Genomic DNA, 12,549 nt, shown 5'->3' with positions numbered 1-12,549 from the left:
CCATTTAAAGTGTCTGTTGGAATTAAATAACCTAGTTGAACCAGGACTGGGTTTAAACAGAGGTGAGAAAAGAGACATTGTGCTGTATCCCACTTTGGTATTTTAATTTTTCTTCTGTAATTCTAACGTGTAAATTTTGTTTTCCAGACTTAATATCTCATGTAAAGCAGTTCAATAGGAACATGTTTACAGGGAAAACTTGTTTGCATTTTGTAAAAATACACCAGGGTTCTTTTCTGGATTTTTTTAAACTACACAAAATGAGTGTTTCTACCTTAGAAAATTAAATTATGCTGCTAGAAACAATATGTAGCAAATGGTTTATTTAAGGCATATTTTGAAAAGCATATATGAAATGCGAAGAAGCGGAATAACTGTAAAAAGCTTTGGCCCTTCTCAAAAGAAATTCTGCATCTTGGAAATTTAGTGAACCTGCCGGTGTCTGTTTGCAGTTTATATTTAGCTTTTCAAGGGCCAAAAAAAGATGCTTTTGGTCTCCTAACATGGCTAATTATCTCTAAATATAGGATGAGCGTTCTATGAGTGTGCCAAACGGCCCACGTTTTTTATTTCTGTTGCTTGCATATTTTAACTTGTACTGTGCTTCCAAGCATCTGTTGGATTTAGATCATTAGCATCTCCACCAATATAGCAGTCAATGAGACCACGAGAGTGTTTGCCTGCTGATAACCCCAGGAGAGAAAAACCACAGAGCCATTTGTTTTCCTGTTTCCGGTTAGAATCCTATCCGTGAAATTTAGCTCAATGTTCAGTCACAGAATATGCAGGGCAAACCTGCAAAGTCAAGTTCAGGATGAATACCTATCGGGTACGGATGTGTTCTCTCATGATATACTAGTCTGAAAATTACAGAAATGTTATTTGGGTGATGTTTTCGTTCAGTAGATGCACATTTCATTAACACATCCAAATCCAGGTAATATGAATGTTTCTTAATATCAATGACTAGAACTTAGCAGTAAAAAGGAAGATTCCAGAGCGTAATAAAATAGGGCTGACAAGCATAAGAATAGGTAGTCAGAGACTGAGTGGGACATTCTACCACTGTCCCCACAACTTTTTGTTTCAGTTTACATAAAATTACAGGTCAGGCTGCTTCATCCTCTTCCATGACTTCTCTTTCCAATTTGATGCCATGCAACTTGGTAGTGCCCTCTGACTCTCACACTGGGCTTGGCTAGGTGATTTGCTTTGGTCAATAAAAGGCTTGCAAATGTAATGAAAGAAGATGCTGGAAAGATATTTGGTTGCTTCTGCTTCTTGCTTTTGTCCTTTGTCATCCCCATGGTACATGATGAGACATGTGGAGCAAAGCTCCATTGTTCCAGTCATTCATGTCAAGGTTAACCTGAGGGCAGGGAGAGGGAAGAAGAGGTGTGATATGGGGGCATTTTCGGGACTTGGAGTTGTCCTGAATGATATTGCAGGGACAGATGGAGGGCATTATCTATCCTGCCATAACCCACTGAATGGACTGGGGGAGAGTGTAAACTACAATGTAAACTATAATCCATGCGGTGCAGCAGTGCTCCAAAATGTATTCACCAAATGCAATGAATGTGCCACGATGATGAAAGAGGTTGTTGAGGTAGGAGGTGTGTAGGGGGGTGGGGAGTGGGATATATGGGAACCTCATATATTTTAATGTAACATTCTGTTTAATCTATGCATCTTTAAAAAATAATAAAAGATTAAAAAACAAAACAAAAACAAAACAAAAATCAGGGGACCTCTAGATATGCAGATGAACCCAGCCGAGATCCTCAGAGCTACCTAGTCAATACTCAGCCTGTCAAAGACAGATGAAAGTACTCAGTCAAGATCAGCTGAGCCCAGGGCAGATCAGCTTATCTCTGCAGACTCCCGAGCTAAGCTAATGTTTATTTTTGTTTAAACTCTGTTTTATGGTTGTTTTTTTGCACATCATTATTGTGGCAGTAGACATACTTTGCATGAATCATGCCCAGAAGACTTCCTGCATCCTGGAATCTCTCTCTGTGATCAAAGCAACTGGTCCTTACATGAGCTCTATACAAAATTTTAAAATTGCATAGCCCTAACTGGGTGAATATAAAACTAAAGCCTTCATTCCCACCTGTTCCCACCTCTCTAGAATGATGAATTTCCTAGGTCACAAGTGATATTCATGCTCTGCTCTCTGCACACACCTAAACTGCTCCCCACCCCAGGTCAGATGAGTGTGTCAGATTCTGAGACAGGCAGTGGCAGGGGTCATATTTCCAGTAGCTGCTGGTAGCTACAGGAAGGTATATCAAGGCATGCTCAGATGATCTGGATAGAATCTGTGTATGTGTTAGTCAGGGACTGTGTGTGCTCACTCTTGAGTGGTTGTTGTAGTGTGTGAAGATGGGGGGTTATGCATGCACAGGCTCTCTCCTAAGGCTCCAGGATTCTGGCAGGAGGCCGTGAATCTCCATATCCCCATTTTCATTTCAGTTAGAATGAGTCTATGGTGAGAATGGTGCCCTGTAGATGTGGAAGCCCTGTGCAATATGCGTTTTGAAGAACAGTATATAGCAGGCTACTCGTGAATCCTATCATTCCATAATTGTTGAGCTATTCCACTGTGGATGATACCTAATTATTTCATATTTTCTATTCTGCAAGGAATTCATCATTCACTATGGGTCAGGCTCTGGGATAGGCCCTCTGGCTACAAAGATAAATTATTCTAATCAAGAGACAAACACAAAAGTAATTTCTATATGGTATTATAAGTGGTCATTTGGAGCTGTGATCAAAGTATGGTGGAGGAACAGAGTGATCAATTGTGTTTGGCTTGAGTGTACAAGTATAGGTAATATAAGGCTTCCCAGAATATAAATGAAAATTGAGTTAGTTAAGGAGAAGTTCTTGAGGAAGACAGAGGGATGAGAAAAACCTCCTGGGGAAAGGAAACAGCAAGAGTATTTGAAGAACAGCATAGAGTCATGACATCACTAGTTTGAGGATTTGTTAGTTCGATTGCAATTTGATTTGGGGCTTCACAAGAGATGTGCAAGAAGGGGTAGAAATATAATGGATCGTGGGAGATATGAAGAGGAGGTTTGACTTTATCCTGAAATGTATGTATAAAGATATGAAACAGAAGTATCAAGATCGCATGTCAACCAAGCACAAAGCCATCCAAAGTGTACAATCAGTGGTATTAGAAGTAATCACTTATTTGTACATTCATCACTTCAATCATTCTTAGGGCACTTTCGTTATTCCAATAATAATAATAAAAAACAAACAAAACTCATCACCTCTCAATCTCTCTATGCTTCCCCTGCCATACATAGCTGCTATTCTTTTTCCTTCTCTCTAGAGTGTTTGTAGTTATATTTTGTAAAAACAGTCTTATATATGAAATACCACCATATGTGTTTTACATGAGGTTTTTCTATCATATACAGGCCCATGTTACAGTTTTTAGCTTTCCTTCAAGTAATACACATGACCTTAGACTTTCCCTTTCAACCACTGTCATACCCATATAATAGCTCTCTTAGTGACAAACTATGATATGCTTTCACCATTTCTATTCATTTCAAAGATTTACAAACAACCTTTTTACCAATTCTGCACTGATTAACCTTCAGCTTTCCATTCTCTACCCTCCTTCTATTTTCTGGTGACCTGTATTCTTATTATTAACTCCATGAGTTTACACAGTATATTTAGTTCATAATAGAGTAATCATGCATTATATGTCCTTTTGTGTCTGGCTCGCTTGATTCAACATAATGTCCTCCAGGTTCATCCATGCTGTCATATGCTTCACAGCTTCATTTCTTCTTACCGCTGTGTAATATCCCATTGTGTGTATACACCACAGTCTGTTGATCCATTCATCAGTTGATGCATATCTGCGTTGTCTCCAACCTTTGGCAATCATGAATAATGCCACTGTGAACATTGATATGCAGACGTCTGTTCGTTTCTCTGCTCTCTGTTCTTCTGGGCATATACCTAGTAATGGTATTGCTGGGTTACATGGCAAGTCTATATTCAACTTCCTTAAGAACTGCTAAACTGTCCTGCACAATGGCTATACCATTCTACATTCCCATCAACAGTGAATAAGCGATCCTCTCTCTCCATATCCCCTCCGACATTTACAGTTTTCTGACTTTTTAATAGTGGTCAGTCTAATAGGTGTGAAATGATATCTCATTGTAGTTTTGATTTGCATTTCCCTGATTGCTAGTGATGTTGAACATTTTTTCATGGGTTTTTTTTTTTTTGCCATTTGTATTTCTTCTTTGGACAATTTTCTTTTCAAGTCTTTTGCCCATTTTAAAATCAGGTAGTTTGCCTTTTTATTGTTGAGTTGTATAATCTCTTTCTATATCATGGATATTAAGCCCTTATCAGATAAGTGATTTCCAAATATTTTCTGCCATTGCATCGGCTGCTTTTTTCACCCTTTTGACAAAGTCCTTTGAGGTGCAAAAGTGTTTAATTTTGAGGAAATCCCATTTATCTATTTTTTCTTTTGTTGCTCGTGCTTTGGGTATAAGGTTTAAGAAACTACCACCTACCACAAGGTCTTGAAGATGTTTCCCTCTATTTTATTCTAGGAGTTTTATGTTTGTCGCTTTTATATTGAGGAACTTGATCCATTTTGAGTTAGTTTTTATATAAGGTGTGAGATAGGGGTCCTCGTTCATTCTTTTGCATATGGATATCTGATCTCCCATCACCATTTCCTGAATACACTGTTCTGGCCCAGTTGGGAGGTCTTGACAGCCTTATCAAAAATCACCTGACTGTAGATGTAACGATCTATTTCTGAGTTCTCGATTTGGTTCCATTGGTGAACCTGCCTGTCTTCATGCCAATACCATGCTATTTTTACCGCTGTAGCTAAGTAATATGCTTTAAAGTCAAGAAGTGAGAGTGCTCCAACTTTGTTCTTCTTTTAAAAGAAATATTTGGTTATTTGGGGCCCCTTACCCTTCCAAATAATTTTTTTTTATTGACTTTGTAATAATATTACATTAAAAATATATATATATGTGAGGTCCCATTCAACCCCACCCCCCCACCCCCCCTCTCCCCCCCCAACAACACTTGTTCCCATCATCATGACACATCCACCAAATAAATTTGATAATTTGCTTTTCCATTTCTGTAAAATAGGCTCTTGGGATTTTTGTTAGGATGGCATTGAATCCATACATCAGTTTGGATAGAACTGACATCTTAATGATACTTTGTCTTCCAGTTGCAGTCCATAAACACAGAATGTCCTTTTATTTATTTTGGTCATAAGTTTCTTTTAGTAATGTTCTGTAGTTTTCTGAATACAGCTTTCTTATGTCATTGGTTAATTTTATTCCTAAATGTTTGATTCTTTTAGTCTCTATTATAAATGGATTTTTAAAAATTTCCTCCTCAGATTACTCATCAGTATTGTATGGAAATGCTATTGATTTTTATGTATTAATCTGGTATCCTGCCACTTTGCTGAATTCATTTCTTAGTTCTAGAAGTTTTGTTGTGGATATTACAGGAGAGTCTAGATATAAGATCATATCAGTGAATAGTGAAAGTTTGACTTTTTCCTTTCCTGTTTGGGTGCCTTTTATTGCTTTATCTAGCCTAATTGCTCTAGCTAGAACTTCTAGCACGAAATTGAATAAAAGTGGTAACAGCATCCTTGTCTTGTTCCTGATCACAGCAAGAAAGCTTTCAGTTTTTCACTGTTCTGTACAATGCTGGCTATAGGTTTTTCATATATGCACTTTACTATGTTGAGAAAGCATCCCTTTATTCCTATCTTTTGGAGTGTTTTTATCAAGAAAATGCTGTATTTTGTCAAACACCTTTTCTGTGTTAATCAAAAGGATCATGTGATTTTTCTTCTTCAATTTACTAATGTGGTTTATTACACTAATTGGTTTTCTTTTGTTGAACTACCCTTGCATACTTGGGTTAAAACTTACTTGGTTATGGTGTATAATTCTTTAAATGTGGTTTTGGATTTGGTCTGAAAATATTTTCTCGAGGATTTTTTTATCTGTATTTATTAGAGACAGAGTCTCATACCTCACCCTACTACCAATACCTGGCATTGTTGTGAAACATTTTTAACTAATGATTAAAGAGCATCCTCAAAATATTACTACTAACCAAAGTATCTTACATTTGGTGTATTTTTTCCCAAACCCACACTATTATCATTATTATTTTCATTTTTATATCATTTATACATGCGCATACATAAAAAATAAGTGTATAGTAAAAGTTGTGAACTTACAAAGCAGACATGCATAGCATCGTACAGGGGCCCCATGCATCAAACCACTACCAACACTTTGCACTGTTGTGAGATATTTGTTACAAATTATGAAAGAATATCATAAAAAATCTTACTACTAACTATGATCCATATCTTACATTTGGTGTATTTTCCCCCCAACCCACCCTATTATTATTTTTTAAATATATTTTTATTATAGAAGTTGTGAACTTAAAACAATCATGCTCATGTGCAGAATTCCCATATAATGGCCCTCCATCAACACATCACAGCATGGTAGAACATTTGTTACAGATTATGAGATGAATTCATCAGACTATTACCACTAGCCACGGTTGATAGTGTACATTTGGCACACTTTTTCCATACTCCCTCATATCAACAAAGTACATCTTTGGTATAGATGCATGAATATTAAATTATTACTGTTAACCACAGTTCATAGGTCACTCCAGTTGTATTTTTCCCATACTCCTCCACATTCCCACTAACCTGCAACAGTGATGTGCTTCTGCTCTAGCTCACAGAGGATACTTGCATGTGTACCATAATCCACCTCTGGGTTTACTATGTTATTCAGTCCCTAGATTATTCTCTATCTTTCTTTCAATTGGCAGTCACATCCCTAGTCAACCATTTCAGCCACATTCTTATGTATAAAGCAGCTGTTACTCACTATAATGTGTTACCATTAACTCTGTACATTTCCACACTTTTACAGTAAAGTTATTTAAAACCTCGATATACATTAAGCATCAGTAGTCCATCTCAGTTCTCCCCTTATCTCCTTTAAGAATCCACCACTTACCACCAGGTCTTGATGATGTTTTCCTACATTTTCTTCTAGAAGCTTTAGGGTTCTTGCTTTGATACTTAGCTTTTTGATCCATTTTGAGTTAATTTTTAATAAGGTGTGAGAATGGGGTCCTCTTTCCTTCTTTCGGCTATGGATCTCCAGTTCTCTCAGCACCATTTGTGGAATGGGCTGTTCTGCTGGAGCTGTGTGGGTTTGATAGACTTGTCAACAGTCACTTGACCATAGATGTGAGTGTCTGTTTCTGAACCATCAGTTTGGTTCCATTGTTCTTTGTGCAGGACATTTGCTTTGCTTCTATCCAAAAGAAGAAACCAATGACAAGGAGATACCCCTCATTGATTAGGTTACATCACATGGCAAATGGGAGGGAGGGGAAGAGGGAGGCAGGGAGAGAGGGGGAGAGGGGGAGAGAGAGAATAAATGAGAGAGATTCTCCTGCTAGCCCTGAAGAAGAAAGCAGTCACGTCCTGAACTGTCTGTGGAGAGGGCCACATGGTAGGGAATTGCAAACTGTAGGCAACCTCTAGGAGGTCAGAGTGGCCCTGAGCCAATAGTCGACAAGTAATTGAGGACCTCTGTCCTACACCTGCAAGGAGATGAAATCTCCTAACAACTTAAGGGAGATCAGCAGTAGATCTTTCCTCAATTGAGCCTATGATGAGACCACAGTCCCAGCCAACACCTGGAATTCATCCTGCTGAGACCCTGAAACAGAACTGAGCTAGGCTCTACCCAGACATCTTAGCTACAAAACTGTGAGATAATAAATGTGTACTGTTTTAAGCTGCTGAATTTGTGGTAATTTATTACATAGCAATACAAGAATAATAAACTGATCAAGTACAGAGCCAATGAAGGAGTGAACTATACAAGGGCATAAACCACCATGAGCCACCAAGAGATGTGACACTTTGTAGGTTGCCAGAGTAAAAATCTACCACATATGTTTAACTCAGTCTAAAGTTAATCAGCTGCCTTTCAAAAATTAGGCAGGAATTTATATTCTTTGACTCTGATCACCACCCTCACTGCAAGCTGCAATTTATTTTTTTGCAATGTCTAGTTTTTTCTTGATTATTGTTTAACACCACTAATTAGTTCTTATCTTCATTGCTTAAACAGTCTATTTGTTTATTCTAGCCATGGCAGCATTATTAATATTTTCTTTATTCATTTTCTACTTGTATCTCAGACCTTCTGTCTGAGATAATTTTCCTTCTTGTTCAAGTATACTCTTTACAAGTACCTTTAGTGAAGTCTCTGTTAGTAGGGAATTTTTAGTTCATGTTATTCTGAAAGTATTTTTATTTAATCTTTGTTCTTGAGAGATTGTTTCTGGAATACACATTTGTAGATTGAAATATTTTTCTCAGAACTTTAAAATATTATTCCATTTCCTTCTGGCTTTCCTTGTTTATTAAGAAGACAGTTTTTCTTTTCTTTTCATCTTTTAAATCTTCCCCTTGTCTTTAGTGTTACCCAGGCTCACTTTGATATATGTATAGGTGCAGACTTATTTTTACTTATCCTGTGTGGGATTCATTGTAAAGGATATGATTAATGTCTGAAAACTTCCTTTCTTATGAACCCTACTATTAAAAGGACCCATGCTCTTAATTCCAAAAATAACAACTCTCCACAAAGATAGCAATCCTATTTTCCAGTCTGTAGCAAACATATCAGTCAATTTTCCTTCAGTGCCCTCTGCTTCTACCCACAGATTTTATTTCAGTCTAGGGTGGCTGCAATTTTGACATCAGATCACATGCCCCTGTTTTTTCTGACCATAGCGCATTCAAATGGAGAGCAACTGACTCAACGCTAAGCAATTTATTGCCAGCCAGCAGGCAATCAGAGTCTTTAACCTCACTTGCTCACTCAATTGCTTGCTTGCTTGCTTGCTTGCTTTCCAGAATCTGGACTAAGGGACAAAGTCATTGTAGCTGGAAGACATTAAACATTTGAATTGAAAGATTTGGCAAAGTAAAATCAAGATTTGATATGACGGCAAGCCAAAAACCATGCATGCCAAAATTATGAACACTTTTAGACATGGGAAGCTTTCAGAGAGGATAATAGTACAGAAGTAATAAGCATGGATGGAAAGTTATATGGTAAGAAAGAGGAAGAGAGAAATTGAGATAATAAATCTTTGATGATTTTCTTTTTTTTTAATATTACATTAAAAAAATATGAGGTCCCCAAAAATCCCTCATCCCCCTCATCCCACTCCTCCCCCCATAACAACCATCTCCTCATCATCATGAGACATTCATTGCATTTGGTGAATACATCTCTGAGCTCTGCTGCACCTCATGGTCAGTGGTCCAAACCATAGCCCACACTCTCCCCCAGTCCACCCAGTGGGCCATGGGAGGACATACAGTGTCCGGTAACTGTCCCTACAGCACCACCCAGGACAACTCCAAGTCCCGAAAACTCTTCCTCCCACTCCCTACCCCAAGCAGCCACCATGGCCACTTTCTCCACACCAATGCCACATTTTCTTCGATTACTAATCACAACAGTTCATGAATAGAATTACCAGTAAGTCCACTCTAATCCATACTCTATTCCTCCATCTTGTGGACCCTGGAATGGTTGTGTCCACTGCACATCTATATCAAGAGGGGGCTTAGATTCCACATGCATGCTGGATGTAATTCTCCTGTTTTCAGTTGCAGGCACTCTTGACTCCCTGGTGTGGTGGTTGACCTTCTTCACCTCCATGTTAGCTGAATGGGGTAAGTGCAATATTTTGTATTCATGAGGCTCAGTTATATTTTCTGCAATTGAGTTTAGCAAGACTCTGCTGTATTTTTATAATAAAGCCTTTGTTTAGTTTTTCTGTTTGAACTTGCCTGTGTGGACTTATGCATTTTCCTCAAAGTGATCTCTGACTACAGACACTGCCTTTGTTTCTACTATTATGTCGTGGCTTGTGAGATGCACATATAAATTATCCAGAGGCCTCCTCAGTCCCATTTATACTAGAGGAGAAAAGCAGGAAAAATCAGTCTCTGAATTTCAGCTCTACAGCTCCTGAACAATATTTACTTTTCCTGGTTGAGTCCTAAAACTAGGGAGTGATATTTATTGTTTCAATCATTTAGGGCGTAAAATTATTATCTTGTAAAAGTTTGACGATGAATAAATGTTTTTCAAGAAATGTAGTAACTTCCTGTTTTGCAAGAGTGTCAGATACATGAGAGTGCTAAGTTGTGGATACCAAATAATAAAATTTTCAGGCTTGTAATAGAAAATAATGTAATGCATAAACATTTCCCGTTTTATTTCAAAGCAAAATGACGTTTACATAAAAGTTTATCATGTATTTGGTATTACAGAACAGGGATCAACAAACTATGACTGATCCCTGCACAATGAATCCAGCCTGCTTCCTATTTGTGTAAGTAAAGGTTTCTTGGACCTCAGCCACTCCCATTCTGTGTGTTGTCTATGACTGGGTATTTGTGCTACAATGACAGAGTTGAATAATTGTAACAGAAACGAGATGGTCCCAAAGGCCTAAAGTATTTGCAGTCTGGTTCTTTATAGAAAAAAAGTTTGCCTACACTTGTTACAGAAATAAAAAAACACATGTTTTACCAACTTAACAAAACAGCCTAAACACTCAATAGTAAAATCATGTGGGGCTTAAATATCTAGATATCTGCTGAGTTACGCACACACAAAGTGCTCAACTTTCTTCTATGGAATAACTGGAATATATATGGTTTTTTTCCTGCATGGAATCACTATTATTGAGGGGAAGGTAGCTGATGATGTTAAATATAAAGCGTCTTCAGTGAAAATCATAAGAAGCAGATGGCATTTTGTTATCTAAAATGAATAAAGAAAATTAGCAGATCAAAGAAATCAGCTCAAACAAATAGAATTCATTAAGAAAATACAGAAATAGGAAAAATTCAAATGGAAGTATCAGATGAATGGAAAGTAAGCTAGGCATTTAAAATGAGAATAGAGACAGTTCACAATTTAAATTAAGGTCAAATTGTTTAGAAATACAAAGTTGTGAAACTAAAGAAGCAAACCAGAAAACGAACTCTGTTTCTGAAATCACAAATAGCATCCAAAAAAAAAGGAAAATAGCCGTTGAAGAAAATTTACATAAGTAAAATGTTAAATAAAGCACACCATCGGTATAAGTTGCAAGACAGAACAGTTCTTCAAGCATGACATATTGCAGTGCTTTACTAATTGTTCTCTTTGCCTCCGGACTCTCCTCCAACTATACACCCTATGTGTTTGCCATTGCTTTGCACATCACTCTCCTTGATCAAAACCTTCAATGACTTCCCATTGAACCATGGTATTTTAGAGCTGAAAGCATCATTAGCTTCCATCAAGTCTACAACCTCATCTTACACACGAGGGCAAAGAAAACCAGAGTAAAAGAGTTTGCCTATGAGGTATAACTAAATAGTGGGTGTTCGGATAGAACCCCAAGCACTCTAACATCTAGGTCATTGTTATTTCTGCCACACCAAGCTTTCTACAGTAACCCTCTGTTTTACCTTTACTTTCACTGAAAATGCAGCTGTGTATAGATTCGTTTACTAGTTTGCTAGTTTATCTTCACTTTAGGCTGTGAGAATCCTGGCCAAATCTCTGTTTTAATGCATTCTACCTTTCTTTCAGCATACTAAGATATGTGAAAAGCTTTGCACAGTGCCTATTGCATAGAAAGTTCTAGTAAAATGAACTATATTTAAAGGCAAAATATAAATCCCCTTTCTTCTTCTACGAAGCCAGATATTCTCCCTTCCCTCTGAGTCCCTTTAGAATATGTGGGCTGATTTACTCATTTGACTTTTAGCACCTGCTCTCTTGTATTGCATTTTATTTTTCTGTGTAATTATAAGTCTGCTTTTGTCCAACTAGATTGTAAGTCCTTAAGGGCAAAGATGATTTGTAACACCCCAAACATAATTTCTCAATAAATGCTTGTTGATCACAATAGAGATTAATGATACAGATTTATAGTTCACAATTACCTCTATACAATAAGTTTTGATAGTATGATAATGAACTCGAATATGGAGATATTACCCATGGAATGCTCTAAGAATATGTATTTATCCATACAAAAATAAAAAATTTTATTAGTAGATTTGAGAGTAAATAAAAGCATAAAAAGATAATCTGATTATAGAACATTATTTGTAATGTTTTCATATCAGTTCATGGGAGCTCAGCCTCAAGCTTTAGAATAAGATTATGAGTTAATTTTAAGTAAAATTAACACTGCTCATATTTTAAGAAAAATATAAAATTTATAGCAGTTAAATTATTAAGGCTTCCTTTATGAGAATGGGAAAAATCATTACTTGAGCATAATTTCAGTATTTCAAAGCTCCAAATTAACAAGTTGATTGGATCAGAAGGTAGAGCAGCAGGTCAGAGAACAGCATGCAAT

At 37.1% G+C, this 12,549-nt stretch overlaps 1 long non-coding RNA gene across 2 annotated transcripts in view; it reads left to right on the top strand.

Moving 5' to 3' along the window:
• LOC131277167 (uncharacterized) overlaps positions 1 to 12,549 on the top strand; it is a 147,391-nt gene that overhangs the window by 98,814 nt on the left and 36,028 nt on the right. For both annotated transcript variants that reach the window (XR_009184331.1, XR_009184330.1), the window contains exon 2: positions 9,788 to 9,853. This is a non-coding gene — a long non-coding RNA (uncharacterized lncRNA). The remainder of the gene's footprint in view (positions 1 to 9,787; positions 9,854 to 12,549) is intronic.

This window comes from Dasypus novemcinctus, chromosome X (assembly GCF_030445035.2).
Source record: "Dasypus novemcinctus isolate mDasNov1 chromosome X, mDasNov1.1.hap2, whole genome shotgun sequence".
In the NCBI taxonomy this organism is placed as follows: domain Eukaryota; kingdom Metazoa; phylum Chordata; class Mammalia; order Cingulata; family Dasypodidae; genus Dasypus; species Dasypus novemcinctus.
The sequence above is the reverse complement of the archived record's forward strand: the minus strand, read 5'-3'. Positions and strand labels throughout refer to the sequence as shown.